This window comes from Pinus tabuliformis, chromosome X, assembly GCF_031772625.1.
Source record: "Pinus tabuliformis cultivar Carrire ecotype Pingquan chromosome X, CPIR1, whole genome shotgun sequence".
NCBI classification, from domain to species: domain Eukaryota; kingdom Viridiplantae; phylum Streptophyta; class Pinopsida; order Pinales; family Pinaceae; genus Pinus; species Pinus tabuliformis.
In genome coordinates, this window is record NC_142308.1 from 386,787,481 (window position 1) to 386,807,627 (window position 20,147).

Here is a 20,147-nt window from a genome sequence, read left to right on the forward strand (position 1 = left end):
CTATCGAAAGCCTTTGATAAATCAATCTTGAAGATCATGCCTTTCAACTTTTTGACTTTTAAAGAGTGAAAACCCTCCTGTGCAATGCCTATTTCTTCATGAATTTGATGATTCTCCAGAAAATTCAATTGTTCTTTTGAGATATGCTAAGATAGGATAAACTTGATATGGTTTGCAATAATTTTGGCAATGATCTTGTAAATATAGTTACAAAAGGAAATTGGTCGGAAATTGTTAAAATTCTTCAGATTATCAGATTTTGGAATTAATGCAATAAAGGTGGCATTAAAGGCTTCATACATACGACCTAACGATTTGCACTCCTCAATCATTTTTAGAATGTCCTACCTTATGAGATCAAAAAAAGCAAGAAAGGATTTTACTGGCCACCCATCCAGTCCTGGTAATTCATCTTTTAAGGACCACTTCATGACTGATTCAAGCTCACCCATAGTAACCGGCGAATTCAATTATGTGTTTACTTCATCATCTACAAAGTGAGGGAAAATACTAGCTACCCTGACGAGCTCTAAGAGTGACACTTCATTTGGAGCTTTAAACAAAGACCCAAAGTGCTGGAGACCTAAATTTTCGAGATCCCTAAACGTGTGCACATCCACACCCGCCTCGTATTTCAGGGACCAAATAGTGTTAATCGCTTTTCGGTCTCTTGCGAACTACTGAAAGAATTTTGTGTTGTCATCTCCTACCCGAAGCCATATAACCCTGCTTCTTAAACATCACGTTTCTTCTCTATCCTCCAGCAGCTTTCTCTTGTCAAGTTCCAATTGGTAATGTGTAATTTAGACTCCAAGTTATGATATCCACCAATGTTGGGATCTTCTAATCCGTCCAGCTCAACTTGTATAGATCGAAGAGCTTCATCCTCTTTTCTTCTTTTATTTTTGACCCACTCAATTGTCTTTTGTTTGAGCCTAGCCAAAAAAAAAATCAAGGTTTTCTATTGTTAATCGATCTTCATTGAGTGGGCATGTCATCCATGAGTCCTTTAGAATCTGTTGATACTCCTTATCTTTCATCCATGTCGCATTGAATTTATAGGGAACTCGAGGTTTCAGAAAGGTACCATCAAATTCTAAGAAAATTGGTGAATGAACTGATATGCCTCCCGATCCTACCCATTGTCTGATCAAGGCAACTTTGTCCATCATGACATCTTTGATTAAAAATTTGCATGGCATCACCAATTCTCCGATTTCTCCAAGTGGGCTTGAGGCAGGCTACATCTATATCAATAAAATCATTGGCTTCCATCAGGTGTTTGAAGAAGCCTATGAGTGAATCCACTTAGGAATGGCTCTGTCAATATTCAACACTACCCAAAGAAAAATTTAAATCTCCGCCCAGTATTATGTTGTTGGTTTGCATGAGATACAATCGCATGATTTCTTCCCAGAAATACATTCGATTCTGACATGCCCCATAAACATTAATCACCCTAATTTCCAGTCCTATTTATTTAGAGATTACATCGACCACCAATAATCCTTCTCTTCCCCATACATTCAAGAACTTAATCGTTCTACAGTGAGTTCTAATAGTGATTCCCCCTAATCAGCCTCTAGCGTCAAGTACATAAAACAACCATCCCTTCACTAAAGACAACAAAAATTCTACAACATCCAAACTATTCCCCATTGTTTCTTGCAAGAAAATGGTGTCCAACCTTTCACATCCAATGAGATGCCCGAGGGCTAGTTTTTTAGTGGGTATGGCTAACCCCCTATAGTTAAAGGACATCCACTTCATCGGGAAACCACTTCGGGGTGCATTTTGCTCTAAGAACCCCATCTAAAGATAATTGTCTTCCTTCTGTGATATCCTTACTGGCCTTATGGATTGCTTTCGAGATAAAGGATTGACGACCTCTAAGCAATTTAGGACAAAAAGGGATGTTGAAGGACCTACACCCCCTTAGAAATGACAAGTAATTTGGATAAAAATCTCAGGTTGTATCTGTGACCTACATGGGACTCTGATGAATCATCCAACAATAGGATACCCCTAGCATGGTTTGAAAGGGGAAGGACATGGAAAGGTGATGGGAAGCATGCAGGCACGAATGCAATGGGTCGAATGATAGAATTCAAGTTACAGAATGATAGAACCACCCCATGACTATTCACGGGTCTAGATAACGAAGATAAATTCAAAGGATTTTCACTATTCATAGGGTAAGTAGAAGGTAGAGAGAGGAAAGTACCCGAGAGTGGCGCAAAAGGAGGCGCCCTAGCAAGGGTGACCATTGGAGAAGAAGTGTTATGTTTAGATGCTCCACCTCCTCTATCCCTATTATTCACCTTATTCCTCCGAGCTGAGTTATGTTGAGGATTGAGCGTCAGGGCATCATTAGCTGCTTTGACCCTCTTCCCTTCTTCATCAACCCTGGGTACAGGTATATCAGGTTTCCCTTTTGCAAGCATGGGGCATTCCTTATACATAAGTCCCATTTCATGACACCATCTACATCTGAACGACATTCCCCCATAATCCATTTTTCGCAATCTATTATGACCTCAGTATTGATGCATCAAACTTTCCACCAAGCCCTCCCTTGTGTCAAGGTGAACCAGAATATGGGCATAAGCCATTTTGTCGGAGTTCTAAAATGACTTGTCAAAATCTAGAAAAAAAACCCCAAATCATCCCTGATCCTTCTGAATACATCTTCTGATCAGAATTGCAGAGGAAGGTCAGGCAACCTGACCCATGTCGGCCTGGCCCCTATTTTTTCCCTCTCTAAATCAAAAATAGGGGACCATATTTTCAACAGGATGTGATCCAATTCAATATGCCAAAATTTGGACGAGACCCACAACGCTTGTTCTTCCCTGATGAAACGAAGGGAAAATCATCCCCTAGTTATTGTGACCATCGTCGGCATAACATGAGGAACCTGGCCCCAAACTTCCACAACCCACTTTTTCAGGCACGTCGTTGAATAATTTTACCCTTGAACTCTACCTACCAATACTTGATGTATTGTATCCATAACTTCATCCAAGTTAATGCCTTCTCCAAGAACCAATAGGTGCCCTCTTTTTTTACCTTAGTGCTCTTTGATTTTTTCTCCCTTCTCTTATGAAATCCCTCATCCGTAGGTTCCAAAGTAGGGTTAGGAGATACTTCGACTTCGCTTACTCTAGGTTGCTCCCAATAAGTCGAGGAAACCCCCACAGAGATTCCGGAAAAAAAAACTAGAAGATGGACCTGAAATTAAACCCCCATTGTGTTCCACAACCCTTTCCATATTTCTTCCATGCTATTCTACGCTACCCCGTGCGGACAAACCCTTGTTTTGCAGGTTTTGATCTATAGATGAATCATGACCTAAATACTTCTTGAATGACTCCCCTACTTCGTTCCACTTAGGGCCTTCTATAACTAGCTTAAGTGAGTTGCTAGGGTTTATACATTGTAACAACATCAGACCAACCTGCCAACCATTGACCCTCCCTGAGACCCTAGCACAAATACTCGTCTCACTACATTGTGGGGTTCCATTTGGAATTGCTTTATTATCAATTTCGAAACTTCTTAATTTGACGGAAAATATTGTGCTATAGTACAGGCACACAAGGTGGAACCAATGGCATGCGAGGGGATATATTTCTAAAGAAGGGGATTATGCTTATGGGTGAATAACTCTTTTTCTTTCTTTTCACTAGACAATTTCCCACCTACCTAGATTGGATTCCAGATTGATTACATTCCATCTTTAGCAAGTTGTACCAAGGCTTCCTAATCTAAAGACTTTCTTGCTGATTTTCTCTCTTGACAGCCATGACTTAGTTGTACCGGAGAAGGTACCGAGGATTCCACTAGCAGCGACTGCACATAATCCCAGATTTGGTGGTCCAAACCCCCATACCGTTGAAACCCTATAGATGTAGGCTCTTCGGGTGGTAGAAAAGTTCCTAAAATATCCTCGGAAGAAGAGATCCCAGAAATTTTCGTTGTGGAAGACATTGGGGAGCCTGCCTGCAATTCCGGCAACCGCTCTGTCACTAGAGGTTCCAATCCTGATTGCGTAGCTGGAGATTATGTCCATATTGGCACCAACTCTAACAGGTCCGAAGAAAAATCCACCAACTCTTCATCCATCTCAGGAGAAGAATTTCCTACCTGCCACCACATTAACCATCATGTTGACAGCAACTCGCCCTGAAACCGCTATAATTATGCCCTAAACAACATCCCCCAAGATCCCACCTGCAGAATATTCATACACCTCTCGGCAACCCGAGCACCTTTACTGCTTATTTCCCCTACTGCGCCCTTATACCCTTGACTGTTACCCTAACCCCCGTGAGAACCGCAAATTTGAAAAACCTCCAAACCGCAGAGCCATCAAAAAATTCCATGCCGATTATGTTCACTTGGACTGGACTGAACCTTTAAATTATGTTCTCCAAAAAGACCTAAGAATACAAACCTGCTCCTTGACAGCTTTTGAGATCGAGAGAAAACTTGAAGTAAGTGAAGAATGAAGAAAGATATGTGGCAGGAGATATTTTTTGTCAACGATTAAAAGCAAAGTTGATAAGAAAAAACTTTGAACTAATTGAAGAGAGACACCTGCATGCATGTATTACTGTGAAGAATGAAGGAAGATATGTGGGAGGAAAGACATCTTCTAGCTGATTACACTTTCTGCCTACCAACTGATGATGAGTCAATTAAACTTTTTTTCCATCAAAACGCATCCAATTTTAACATCTAATTTTTTAATAGTTATATATATATATTTTTGGGAATATTGTAGTTTTTAGTTTGGAAGTTTGTTTATTTTTTTAGCTGAAAATAAGTAGTTTGTCCACGGTGCTAGTTATCTAACAGGGGGCATATACAACTTTAGGAGGGAATGCTTCAAGTAATTATTTATATTTTTCAAATGGGTGACAATAATTGAGTAAGGAGTTTAACTAAGTTGTTTTATATATATATATATTTATTGGGAATATTGTAGTTTTTAGTTTGGAAGTTTGTTTACTTTTTTAGTTGAAAATAAGTAGGTTGTCCACCTTCCCAGTTATCCAACATGGGGCATATACAACCCTAGCTCATTGAGCCGAGAGGCTTATTCTATAGCCTAGTGTGCTAAAAATAAGTAGTTTCTAGTGGTGCCAATAAGTAGTTTGCCCACGGTGCCAAAAATAATTAGTTTGCCCATGGTGCCAATAAGTAGTTTGCACGGTGCAAGTTATCCAATAGTGGGCATATACAACCCCAAGCCGAGAGGCTTATTCTACAACCTAGTGTGATGTGTAACGTAGTTCCAGTTATCCAACAATGGGCATATACAACCCCAGCTCATTGAGCTGAGAGGCCTATTCTACAACCCAATGTGATGTGTACCATCTGTCATCAAAGTTGAAATTTTGCTTATGTCCCCCCAAATATAAATTAAAAAAAAAACAAAAAAAAAACAAAAAAACAAAAACAAAACTATAAAAAAATATTTAAATAATGTCTATTCATATCCCTCATGTTAGATGCATACTGGTTTAATGCCCATTGGCCGGCTACATATATTTTGCCTACATTTCTAGTCTATAAAGTTGATCCATTATCAAGTCTAAAATCTTAAAGAAATAATGTCGAGAAAACAACAATACAAATATAAAATGAGAAACAAAATAAAAAAAACCGACTTTAATAATAAGAAAAACCTAATAACATAAAGAGAGATAAAATATTTAATAATCTAAAAAACTATAAAGGAGATTACTAATATATAATATATTATTAATAATATAATGATTAGATGTACTAATACTATGTAAACAATATAATATTTATATTAATTAATAAAAAATTAATAGATATAATATTATATTAATGTTATTAGTTTAGGTAATAATATATAATAATTATTCATTAACTTTATTATTAGAATTTTATTAAATAGATTTAATGTTAATATTTTTAATTAATAAATTATTGAGCATAAAGGCTCATTTTCCAACTCCTTTAAAATATAAATAAAAAAATTATACTCTAAATAAAAAAATAATGTTAGTTATAATAATAAAAAATGAATATGTTGTAAAGTAATAAGAAGTAAAAAAAAATGTGTGAGTAAGATGTGTAAACCTTATACTTTTCAAAAATATTTCAACCAAAAATTTAAATAAACTATTTGAAGATATATGTTAACTAATATATGTGGATATAACCTTCTTTTTCCCCCAAGCAAAATGGTAACTTTCATTATATATAATATTGAAACTTTTTCCCCCGAAAAATGGTAACTTTCATTATATATAATATTGAAAATTACATGTTGTAAATGCTTTAAAGGAGCACATATCAAAAAGGTGATCATCAGTGATCACACCATTGAGTCCATATCATAAAATAAATAACCGGTATCAGTCATAGAGAGTCAAATACTGAAAAATATATTTGAAAGACAGATTATACAGAGTCATATAGTAATACTGAAAAATACATTTGAAAGACAGATTATACAGAGTCATATAGTGAATAATATATCTAAGACATCGTCATAGTATCAACTATAAAACAAACATATACAAAAAGAGTCCATACTATGTTGCTATGCCAAAAGAAGATGCTGCGTCATGAGGATGATTCTCAATTGATCATCTGTTGAAGTATTGATAGAAATCATGTCCATTATGTTGAGAGATTAGCGAAGTACCAAATATTTGTTGCTCTTCTTCTTTGGATAAACCATTAGAAATTTGATTTCTCTCCCTGTAGATATGACAATAAATCACTAAATCAAATTGTGGTTTTAATGATAAAACCTCATCTAATAGATTTCTGAGTGTGTGTACATGACAATTTGACTGCTGATTGAACTAGTTTATGATAATTTTGAAATCATCAAAAATTTAAGTTGTCGGCAACCTTTCTCGAGTGCAAAAAGGCGTAGAAGTCTAAGGTTGTTAAGCTCAGCATAATTATTAGTACCCCTACCAAGACCCATTTTCATTTTGAACGAGTAGTCCTCACTAAAAAATAGGACATCTCTGCCACATGTTGAGTAGAACTATCAAAGTATTCCCACTGATAGGATTTTTCTATGGGCTAAGAGCTAATATTTCTAGTCTTCTTCCTTTGTTCATCCTCCGGGATCATGTGGTAAATGGATGTCGATTTAGAGCTGAAGTGGCCCAGGTCTTGTGAGACTCCTGAAATATAACATGGTTCTCGCTTAACCGGATTCCCTAGCATATCAAGAGGGAAATTTATGAGCTTAATAGGGTGAGCCTCCTCCCACCAAGAATCCCATGCTTCAATTAGAGAGTTCCCATGCCATCTAATATTTAATGCCAATGATTGATAAGCCTGGTTCCAAATTTGTGAGGCGAATGGACAATGAAGAAATAAATGATCCACTGATTCTTTACTACTCCAACACAAAACACACCATGGAGGACCTTGAAAAGCTTTGTGCCTCAAATTGTCGCCTGTTGGGATTTTTTTTCAATAGACACCACATGAACAACTTGAATTTTGTAGGGGCTTTGAGCTTCCATAATGGGCACCACCACCATAAGAAATTTTCAGGCTCATGGTCTGCAAATATATATGGATAGCCCCATTTTGGGGTGTATCTCCCAGGGGGGATAGAGACCAGATAAGCTCATCCTCCCAGTCTATAATTTGAACATGCACAACCTACAAGGTGTTTATGTATTGGAACTAGACTTGATGCCATTGTTCTAGAATTCAAATCTCTTGTGCAGATAACCATTTTTGCCCAAAAATTGATGAATTGACCTGATCAACAATATGGTCGAGGGTCCTTATCCATTCATTCGACAGATATTGAACTAGTTATGTGGGAGGATATGTACACTACCACTACCCGGCCATGCATCCACACATATACGGAAATTTACTCTAGATCCTACGTGCCAAGTCAATCCAGCTTTGATGTAACCAATGGAATTTAAGAACGCCTTCCAAATTGTAGAAGCAGATGAGTTGTTCTGAGTAGGTAAACGAATCCATTCCTCAATTGATAAAGGACTTACATATTTCTTAATCACTACTTATGTCCATAATATGTTCGAAGAAATCAACTTCCATCCTATTTTTGCAGCCAATGCTTTTGAAAAACAGAGAAGATTTTTCAACCCCCATCCCCCCCATTTTTTGGGAAGTGCAATGTGATCCCATTTAACCCAAGCAAAAAGTTGAACCTCCTTCTTACCTCTCCAAAGAAATCTGCAGTAAACCTGTTGAATTTTATGAATAATGCCTTTCAGAATCCAGGCTAAAGAAATCTAGTACACTAGAATGGCCTCCAACATTGATTTGATAAGCACCAAATGACCAGCTCTAAAGAGCCATCTATGATATCATATGTTGATATGACTTTCTATCTTCACCACGAGCCACATCCAATTAATTTTTTTATAGTTGTTGGGCTTAAGCCTGAATATCAGATATTTTAGTCCTTATTCAATCTCTAAAGATTGAAAAGGGAAGTGACTCTAAGCAGAGATCAATTCATTTTGTGAACAACTTGTTGCCGAAATTGAATACTTCTCCAGATTTATCTGCATACTTGTGGCTTTATAGAAAGTTTGAAGGATGATTTTTAAAGAAGAAATGTTACTAATAGATCCATTCATAAATATGAGAACATCATCTATAAATAATAGATGTGTTAATATAATATTGTCTGCAACTTTAACACCTTTTAATCTCCCATGTGATCTCTGAGCCGCTATTAGCCTGCTAAGGCCTTCGATGATTAACAAAAATAAGAGTGGTGACAACGGGCATCCTTGCCGCAGACCTCATTCAACATGAAAGAAATTTGTGGCCAATCCATTAATGAGAATGTTAAAATAAATAGATGTTATACAACACATAATCTAGTTAATGAAAGCATTATGGAATCCTACGTGAGTTAGAAACATTTGAATATATAACCAACTGGCTCTGTCGAAAGCCTATGATAAATCAATCTTCAAGATCCTGCCTTTCAACTTTTTGACTTTTAAAAAGTGAAGACCCTCTTGTGAAATGCCTATTTCTTCATGAATTTGGCGCTTCTCTAGAAAAGAAATAAGTTCTTTTGAGATATGCTAAGATAGGATCGGCTTGATACGGTTTGCAATAATTTTGGCAATGATCTTGTAAATATAGTTACGCAAGGAAATAGGCCGTAAATTGTTAAAATTATTCGGATTATCAGATTTTGGAATTAATGCAATAAAGGTGGCATTAAAGGCTTCATACATACGACCTCATGATCTGCACTCCTCAATCATTTTTAGAATGTCCTGCCCTATGAGATAAAAAAAAAAAGCAAGAAAGAATTCTACTGGCCACCCATTCAGTCTTGGAAATTTATCTTTTTTTAACCACTTTAGGACTAATTCAAGTTCACCCATGGTAACCAGCGAATTCAATTTTGGGTTTACTTCATCGTCTGCAAAGTGAGGGAAAAGACTAGCTACGATGATGATTTCTTCCAGTGATGCTTCATTTGGAGCTTTAAATAAAGACCCAAAGTGCTGGAGACCTAAGTTGACCAGAACCCTAAACGTGTGCACATCCATGCCCACCTCGTCTTTCAGGGACCAAATAGTGTTACTCACTTTTCGACCTCTTGCGAACTACTGGAAGGATTTTATGTTGTCATCTCCTGCCTGAAGCCATATAGCCCTGCTTCTTAAATGCCATGTTTCTTCTCTATCCTCCAACAACTTTCTCTTGTCAGGTTCCAATTGGTAATGTGTAATTTAGATTCCAAGTTACCGTGTCTACCATTGTTGGGATCTTCCAATCAAGCCAGCTCAGCTTCTATAGATCGAAGAGCTTCATCCTCTTTTCTTCTTTTATTTTTGACCCACTCAATTGTCTTTTGTTTGAGCCTAACAAATTTTTTTGCCAAGTTTTCTGTTGTTTATCGATCTTCATTGAGTGGGCATGTCATCCAAGAGTCCTTTAGAATTCATTGATACTCCTCATGTTCCAGCCATGTCGCATTGAATTTATAGGGAACTCGAGATTTCAGAAAGGTACCATCAACTTCTAAGAAAATTGGTGAATGATCTGATATGCCTCCCGATCCTACCCATTGTCTGATCGAGGTACCTTTTTCCATCATGACGTCTTTGATTAAAAATTTACATGGTATCACTGGTTCTTCGATTTCGCCAAGTGGGCTTGAGGCAGGCTACATCTATATCAATAAAGTGATTGGCTTCCATCAGGTGTTCGAAGAAACCTATGAGTGAATCCACTTGGAAATGATTCCCTCAAGATTCAACACTACCCAAAGAAAAATTTAAATCTCTTCCCAGTTTTATGTTGTTGGTTTGCCTGAGCTATAATTGCAGTTTTATGTTGTTGGTTTACATGAGCTATAATTGCATGATTTCTTCCCAGAAAGAAATTTGATTTTAACATGGCCCATAAACATTAACCATCCTAATTTCCAATCTTATTTCTTCATAGATTACATCGACTTCCAATAATCCTTCTCTTCCCCATACATTCAAAAGCTTAATTGTTCTATAGTTAATTCTAATAGTGATCCCCCCTAATTGACCTCTAATGTCAAGTGCATAAAATGACCATCCCTTCACTACAAAAAACAAAAATGCTACAACATCCAAACTATTCCCCAATGTTTCTTGTAAGAAAATGGCGTCTAACCTTTCACATCCAATGAGATGCCTAAGAGCTGGTTTTTCAGCGGGTCTGGCTAACCCCTTACAGTTAAAGGACACCCACTTCAGGGGTGCATTTTTCTCTAAGAACCCCATCTAAAGATAATTGTCTTCCTTCTGCGATATCCTTACTAGCCTTATGGATTTCTTTCGAGATAAAGGATTGACAACCTCTAGGCAATTTAGGGAAAATAAGGGATGATGAAGAACCTACACCCCCTCAGAAACAACAGGTAATTTGGATAACAATCTCAGGTTGTATATGTGACCTACATGGGACTTCGACTAATCATCCGACAATAGGATATCCCTATCATGGTTTGAAAGGCGAATGGTAGGGAAAGGTGGTGAGAAGCATGCAGGTACGAATGTAATGGGGCAAGTGATAGAATTCAAGTTACACAACGATATAACTGTTGAAGAAATTGTAACTAAGTTCGGTCTTCATAAATGTAATTTTGATATTTGTACTTGTAAAAGAAAAGAAATATTATTCTTGTAAATTATAAAAATGAGTTTCTTGCTCATTACATAGGTCTAGCACATGTTAAATTGCTATAGGAAAGTCAAAGAGTCAAAGAATGTATGAAGGAATTCTTCTTGAGCATGAGAATAATACATTTGAGTCATAAACAATGTCAAGTAGCCCTCCAAATGACAAGCACCATCCTCTCTGTCACATCGGCTTAGAAATTGAATTAAAAGGTAGTCAAGTCTGCTTAAATAATAGACACAATGGTTCACTGACACATCAGATAATTATGGAGGACAAACACCTGTAAATACCCCGCTAGGGTCGCCACAAGAATTACAAAACTCAGACTTGTCTGAGATCTTTGGAGATCTGTTACAAAACTCAAATAGCATTGAAAATTTGGATAAGTACAGAAATATAGCTTCTGGCTGATTACACTTTCTCTCATGCTTCATTATTTGTTTAACGAGGTACAAGTTCCACACTAGAGCTGTACAGAAAGCCATGTTTTCAATGAGGCATTGAGTAATCCACTTTAGAAGGGAATGCTTCAAGTAATTATTTATATTTTTCAAATGGGTGATAATAATTGAGTAAGTAGTTTAATTATTTTAAGTTGTTTTTTATATATTTGTTTTTTGGAATGTTGTAGTTTTTAGTTTGGAAGTTTGTATATTTTATTAGTTGAAAATAAGAAGTATGTTAATGCGTATTAAATGAGTGGGAGTTGCCAGTTATTCAACAATGGACATATAGGCAGACTACATATTTGTTATCTACTTTTCTGGTGTATAAAGTGGATCCATTATCCAAACCTAAAATCTTAAAGAAATAATGTGGAGAAAACAACAATATAAATATAAAGTGAGAAACAAAATAAAAAAGAAATAAAAAAATGTTGAGTTTAATAATAAGAAAACCTAATAATATAAAAAGAGATAAAATATTTAATAATCTAAAATTTTTATATAGGAAATTATTAATATTATTAATAATATATTGATTAGGCCCACGGGGCTTTGGATTGACGGTGAATGGGTGCCTTGTTAAGACACTCCTTGCGATAGGTCACCGGTTCAAATCCCCCGTGGGTACTTAGGTTAGTCTTAACATAGAAAAAAAAAAATAATATATTGATTAGGATGAAATGACATCGATCGCTAGGGTTTACAGCTCTGAGCGCGCTAGGGTTTACAGCTCTGAGCATCGCTGACGAAGGCTGCAGGTAGAGGCCTGACGAAGGTAAGAGCAGACAGATCCGTGAGCACAGCGGTCTCCGGCCTGCTGTCACGGGGAATCTCGGGAATACCAGCCGAAAACGGGAGCCTAAACCACAGATTACGCCCTGCGCGGAATGGGGGAGCCAAGGGGGGGGGAGAGATCCCCTCCAAAAACATGGTAATGGGCGAGACTAGCAAAGGAGGAGGAGAACAGCAAACGGAGAAGGAAGGTTATGCCCCAGTAATGGGTAATCTGTGGCAAAGAAGAATGAGAGGTAAGTGCCTACCCCGGGCTCAAAAACAACCAAGGTATGTAGTCCCCCATAACAAACTGGAAGAGTATAACAACTATATGAAAGACCATGCCATTATATGCCGTTTTGTTGGGTACTGGCCGTCTGAGCGAGAGCTCCACAGATGGATTGATCTACGATGGCGACCAAAGGGACAGATAGATCTCAAACTCGGAGCCCAAGGTTTCTTCACAGCAATCTTCTCCAACCTGGAAGATAAGGACCGGATTTTTGAGGAGGGACCATATTTCTTGAATAATGCTGGTCTATTCATGAAATACTGGGAAGAGAGGTACAACCCAGAAAAAGAAAGAATGCTTGCGGCACCCGTCTGGGTCAGATTGTTTGGGCTTCCTGATGAGTTCTGGGACCCCGAAACTTTGGAGGGAATAGGAAATACGATTGGGAGCTTCGTCAAAATTGCTGAAGCCACGAAACGAGGTAAGTACAATGCTTATGCGAGAATCTGTGTTTATATAAATTTAGCAGAGCCCCTCCCAGAAACTGTAGAAGTAGAGTACCACGATGAAATCTGGAAGCAGCCAGTCGATTACGAGCATATACCATTCCGCTGCCGCATCTGCCACGAATATGGCCATTTGTACAGACAATGTCCCTTGAACATAGAGAAAGAATCTAAGAAAACCCAGGCGGATCATCAAAAAAAGGCTGAGGAAGGTTTTCAACAGGTAGTAAGGAAGAAACGACAGAACAGAGAAGCATCAAGAACGCAAATCCAGGAAAAACCGAGCAAAACAAATTCCAAGCCCTTCAGAGTGAAGATGAAGATTATGAAGTAAACCTAGAAGATGACGAAGACCCAGAAAATACCCCCATGGAAATAGCGGGAGAGGAGAAAGGAAAGAGAAATGAAACAAAAATGAACAAAGAAAGCAGAGAAAAACCAGAGGAGGTGCCAACTGAAACAGAACAGGAATCCAAGATGGAAGTGGAAATCCCGTCTGAAAACGAAGCAGAGGAAGGAAAAATTATGAGAAGATTGCTACAGGAATGGAAACACTTGGATAGCAGGTTCATACCTGAAAAACAAAAACAAGTATATAAGGAAGCTTTCAAAAAATACAAAGAGAAAAAAGGAGAGCCCCCGGACAACCTCACCATGTCGGAAAGTGACCAAGGGAATGAGGACAAAGAAATGACCAATTCTGGTAAAAATAGCAGGAAAAGAGGCTGAAAACCAATGAGCGAGACCATCCAGACAGTGGGGGAAATATTGATAAATTCCGGAAAAGTGATACCTCTCTCAGAGGTATTCTTCCCCTCTTACAAAAGGTTTTAAATGATAGTGCTCAGCTGGAATATCAGAGGTTTGCATAGAAAAGGCAAACAGAGGTATCTAAAGGAAAAATTGAAGAAAGAGAGACCTAGTGTTATGATATTACAAGAAACAAAGATGTTGAACCAACAAATCGAAGAAATAATAGGAAAAGGCAAGTTACAGTATCAAGTAATGGGACAAGATGCAATTGGGTCTGCTGGAGGCATTGCAGTCCTGTGGAACCCAAATGAAATCATCATAGAAAACTGGTCAAGTATGAGCAGCATCCTCACTGGGCTAGGCAGAATAGTAGGAACCAGTCATCAGGTGGTAATCTCAGGCGTCTATGGCCCCCCGTCCCCTGGGAAAAAGAAGCAGTTTATAAACAGTTTCAATTCGATCCGCAGACTGTACCCTGGTGCTGCTTGGATCATTGGGGGAGACTTTAATCTAATCAGATCCCTGGAAGAAAAGAAAGGAGGGATGAGGAAGTGGGATCCCCTCATGGACAACTTCAATGATATGATAGCTGATCTTAGGCTTGTTGATGTTCAGACCATTAACGGGGTCCACACGTGGAATAACAGAAGGGGAGGGAAGAATCAAATTGCATCCAGATTAGATAGATTTCTAATTTCGGAGGACATTATGAATAAAGATGTTTTTGTGGAAGCCAAAATCATCCCATCTCTGGGATCAGATCATTGGCCTATTAGATTAGAGATGGATATCAAAAAGATTCAGGGGAAGCGACCTTTCAGATTCGAATCCTTTTGGCTGAGGGATCCTGATTTCATCAAGAAAATGGAGGAATGGTGGAAGCAATGTACCAGTAAGGGTAGATGTAGAATGCACACCTTCCAGCTTAAACTGAAAGAACTAAAAGACAAAATAAAAAAATGGAACAAAGAGGAATTTGGCAATATATTAGAAGATAAACAAAAACTGGAAGAGGAAATGGCAGTGCTGCAACAGAAGATTATTCTGGAAGGCAGAACCGAAGACAGCATTAATCAGGAAGGAGTAATCCTTGGAAAATTGGAAGAAAGACGAAAACAAGAAGAGATCCTATGGCGCCAGAAATCCAGGATAAAATGGTTAAGAGAGGGAGAGAAAAATACAAAATTCTTCCACCAATCAATGATCAAACACAGGCAAGGAAATAGAATCCTTTCGATCAAGGATAAGACCGCGAAAAGGGTGGTAGAGCAGAAGGAAATAGAACAGGTCTTAATAGATTACCACAAAGAGATGCTAACCGAACCGCAAGTGGATAGATCGAGGGCCATCCAAGAGATCTGTTCTGCCATTCCTAACCTGGTCACCGAGGATCAAAACAAAGCCCTCATGAGGGCCGTGACCCTAGAAGAGCTGGAAGAGGTTGTGAAGAGTATGAAAAAAGGGACTGCTCCTGGACCGGACGGTTTCACAGTGGACTTCTACCAAGCAAGCTGGCATTTCCTGGGGAACGAGATTCTGGAGATAGTGGAAGAGTCAAGAATAAATCAAAAGGTATGGCAGGCTCTTAACTCAACCTTCTTCACCCTCATTCCTAAGGGTGACAACCTAGAAGAAGCGAGTGGCTTCAGGCCTATAGCACTCTGTAATGTCATCTACAAAATGATAACTTCTCTGATTGCCAAAAGACTTAAACCTCTCTTAGACAATCTTATCTCGGCTGAACAAACTGGTTTCGTGGAAGGACGACAAATTCTTGATGGGCTGGTGGTAACTCAGGAGGTGCTTCACTCCCTAAAGGTGAAAAAACAAAAAGGGATGCTGATTAAATTGGACTTATCCAAAGCATATGATAGGCTTAATTGGAATTATTTAGAAACAGTTCTGGAGAAATTTGGCTTCCACCAAAGATGGATTGCATGGATTCATAATCTGATCTCCACCCCCCTTTTTTCTATTCTGGTTAATGGAAGCCCTTCAAAAACCTTTAATGCTTCCAGAGGCATCCGCCAGGGTGATCCTTTGTCCCCTTTCCTTTTCATTCTAGCCACGGAAGGACTTGGCAGATTTATTAAACAAGAAAGAGTAGCAGATAGACTAAAAGGGCTGAAACTCTGGGGGAACAACCTTCCTTTAACTCACCAACAATTTGTTGATGACATTATGTTATATGGGGAACCAACGGTAAGAGAAGTTCGGCATCTTAAGAGGATCCTAGACTTATTTACTGAGGCATCTGGGTTAGAAATTAACAGGGACAAGTCTTGCATTTTCATTTTCAATACAATGGAACAGATCAAATCTCACCTTATTGGAATTCTTGGATTCAAGAAAGGAGAGTTACCTACCAAATATTTAGGTAATATTCTGGACCTTACATCAAAAAAGGTAAAGAACTGGCAAGGCATCCTTGACAAGCTAAACAAAAAAATCTCAAATTGGGCTTTTAGAGTTCTGAATATCGCTGGCAGAGTTGTTCTTGCCAAGTCAGTCCTTCAGGCAATCCCGATCTACCCTTTAGCAAGTATGGCTGCACCAGCTGGGGTTTGTGCCAAAATTAGGGAAATAATAAGGAAATTTATCTGGAGTGGTTCTGATCAGAAGAAAAAATGGGCCCTGGTCTCGTGGAAGCAGCTGACAGAGAGAAAGGATAAAGGTGGTTTAGGTCTAAGGGACCCGGAAGTTCTTAATAAGGTGTTGGGAGCCAAATTATGGTGGAGATGGCTCAGTGGCGGAAATGACTTATGGAAAACAATATGGAGGACTAAGTATAGAATGCCAAACTCCCCAGCTGTCATCTTAAGACAACAGGAATTTCCCAAAGGCTCCTCTATTTGGGATCTTGCCTCCCAAAACAGAGATCTAATTAGCAAACATACTTTCTGGGAAATTAGAGGAGGCAATGAAGCCAACTTCTGGGAAGATAGGTGGCAACAGCGAGAGAAATTAATGAATAACCAAGACCTCTTGCAGATACGGGGTAGAATTGAAAGAAACAGACCCAGTGTTAAAGACTATTGGAGAATAAATGAAATGGTAGAGGGATGGAGAGTCTGGGAAGACCCAACAGAGTGGGATCGGGAACTTTCCCCCGAGCTTCAGGATCATTACAAAAAAGAAATGAGCTCAAGGAAAATCAGAGAACGAGATGGGAAAGATATCCTTCGCTGGGGATACACTATGAAAGGGATATTCACAACGAAAGAGGCCTACTTCTTAACGGATGTTCAAGACAGAGTTGACAGGACCACGGATTGGAAAACCATCTGGGAAAGCCACTGGTGGCCTAAGGTATCCATCTTTGTCTGGCTAGCTTCCAAAAACAAAATTCTGACATGGGACCGAATTCAAAAGAAAGGATTCATTGGCCCTTCTCATTGCTATCTCTGCCAAAAAGATACTGAGACTTGGGACCATCTGCTGATCAACTGTTCCTACACAGAGCATCTCTGGAGGAGGACTAAACGACTCTTCAACAAAATAGGGTTTCATACCAGAGATTTCACCGAATTGGTTTTCCAGTGGGGCAAGGAAACATTTCAGTGCAGAGTTGTCCAGAGGGCTTGGAACCTCATCTCGCCCTTTATTCTATGGATGATCTGGAAAGAGCGAAACAGGAGGGTGTTTCAGAACTCTGGGAAGAATCCAAAGGATATTTGGAATCGGGTTATTGAAAGTATGCGCGAGACTATCCTGGTCGAAAAATGGGAAAATGAGGACTGGAAAACAAACTCGGAAGACCAAGAGATTTTAAACAAGTTAAATCTTAAAGTGGAAATGGTACATTTCAAATGTTCGACCTCCCATGACATGCGAACTCAAAGTCCAGACAAATTCAGGTACCCGCGTGATCAGTTTATCAAATTCAACTTCGACGGGGCCTCGAAGGGGAACCCGGGCGAAGCGGGCTTTGGGGGAATATTCAGAGATTGCAACCACCAGGTAAGATGGATCTTTGCGGATTGGGGAGGACAGATGACTAATAATGAGGCAGAGTTCTGGGCCCTGCACCAAGGTCTATGCATAGCCATTAGGAATGGCTATAGCAACCTGGAAATTTCTGGAGACTCGAAGATGGCGGTTGACATGCTGAGGAGGCTCAGTAACGGGCAGGCATGGGAGAAAGTGGCCAAAAGCTGGCGCACCGCGGGCATTATTCAAGAAATTGCAGGCCTCATCAAACGCATCAACTATAGACTCATCAGCCATGTTCGGCGCAAAGGCAATCAGCCTGCGGATTGGCTAGCCAATTGGGGCTGTCGAGGACGTGGCAATACCATAGATAGCCAATGGAGAGCGGTGGAAGGTAATCAGGATTGGGAAGAGCTGGCAAACCTAATCAAATCCGATCATGACCATGCCACAAATGATAATGAATGAATTAGTGAGCTGGACTAATACGGGGAGGTGGAGGCCTCGAGTAAAGGGACGAAATCTGTTGGGGCATGGAAAAATCATCATGAAAGGATGCAGAGCGAAGGATCGAGACCTCAACTATAGTACAGTGACGACGGATGGAGGGGGTGGGCGGAAGTACACCCCAGGTGAGGTAATTAATAGCCGAACGATGAGAGGTGCAGGCTGCGGCTCGCCTGACCTCACAGCAGAAGGGAGGAATACCGATATGATGACAGAGAACAAAGATTTACAGGTGTGCTACGGCCGGCACAGGACAACCGGATCAAACGGTTTCTCGAAGGAAAGAAGCCGGATATATCCCCGAAATCGGTTGAATGAAAAACCATCATGCATATTTCTAAATTGGGTTAAGGGGGAGGTTCCCGTCAAGCATTATCAGAGCGCTGAGACTGTTCAGAGGAACCAGAGAATAAGGAACGTCCACCAGTTGTTTACCATGGAAACTAGACAGCAGCGTAGGCAGGTGGGGGAAAACCAGAGTGTCGGGGTTGACAGCCGAAGCCGTAAAGACAAATTCATTATGCAGCAGGACCCTCCTTTTACTGTTCTGGAAATTGAGGATGATTCGGGCGACGACCCAGCTCCAGATACCGGCAACGATCGCAGATTCCACGGAAATAACTCGCCGGGGGAAAGAAAGGAGCACCGGGAAGCGGATTTGAATAGTTTACAAGGCCCGAAGGTCCGACGCTATGGCATGAGGAAGCGCAACCCGCCAACTGATAAGGACCCTGACCGAGACGGCAAACGGATGAAAAACCAGAAGGGTAAAGGTAAGATGGAGGGTGAGACCTCCAGTGGGGATCAGGGGAAAAAACGGAAGAAAAAAGAAACCGTCACCCACCGTATTCGCAGGGCGGAAAAGGCTTTTAACCGGAACGCTAAACCTGCTGTCCGCAAGCTCATGCAGCACCTGGAAGAAGATTCGATCCAGGAGCAATCTGATGAGGAGATGGGAGACTGGGAATTTCTTATCCCTGACCCGGGGCATACGCGTGGGCGCATGTCCTTATTCAAACAATCGCTCCACATCTACTGGGTTATGAAGGGCCTCCTGGCTAAAGCGCTGGAGCAGGTGGCGAGAGAAATGGTCAATCTGGCTAAAGGGGGTCCTGATATCCGCTGTGAGTTTGCATTCCTGCGTGTAGCAATGACTAAACAGGATGAAAAGCTGGAAGCTATACAGCAGCAACTGAATCGCCTCATCCCAGCCCCAGCAGATGAAGCAGCTCAGTAACCTCCTGGCGGCAACGAATAATCTGAGATATGTTTAAGATATATAGAAATTTTTGTGGTTTTAGCTTTGCACCTGGTATAGATAGTAGAAAGTATGAAGTTCAGAACAGTAGTTTTAGACGTAGCTCTAGTAAGGCTCATGATTGCATAGTTTATCTAGCTCAGACTAACAGACTGAGAGCCTTTTATTTTTGGGCTGCTTTCAAAAACTATCGATGGCACTCGGGCCCGGTTTCCCCTAGTGGGCGGGCAAAGACTGATTATGATATGATGTAATGTTTTTTGAACGAGTAATAGAATGAGAAACACCTTAGCTTACAAAAAAAAAAAAAAAAAAAAATAAAATAAAATAAAATAATAATATATTGATTAGATGTACTAATATGAGGTTAATAATATGATATTTATAATAATTAAGGAAAAATTAATAGATATAATATTATAATATTATTATAAAAGTATAATAATATAATAATTTTATATTAATATTATTATTCTAGGTAATTATATATAATAATTATTCATTAATTTTATTATTGAATTTTTTAAAATAGATCTAATAATATTCTCTATCAATAA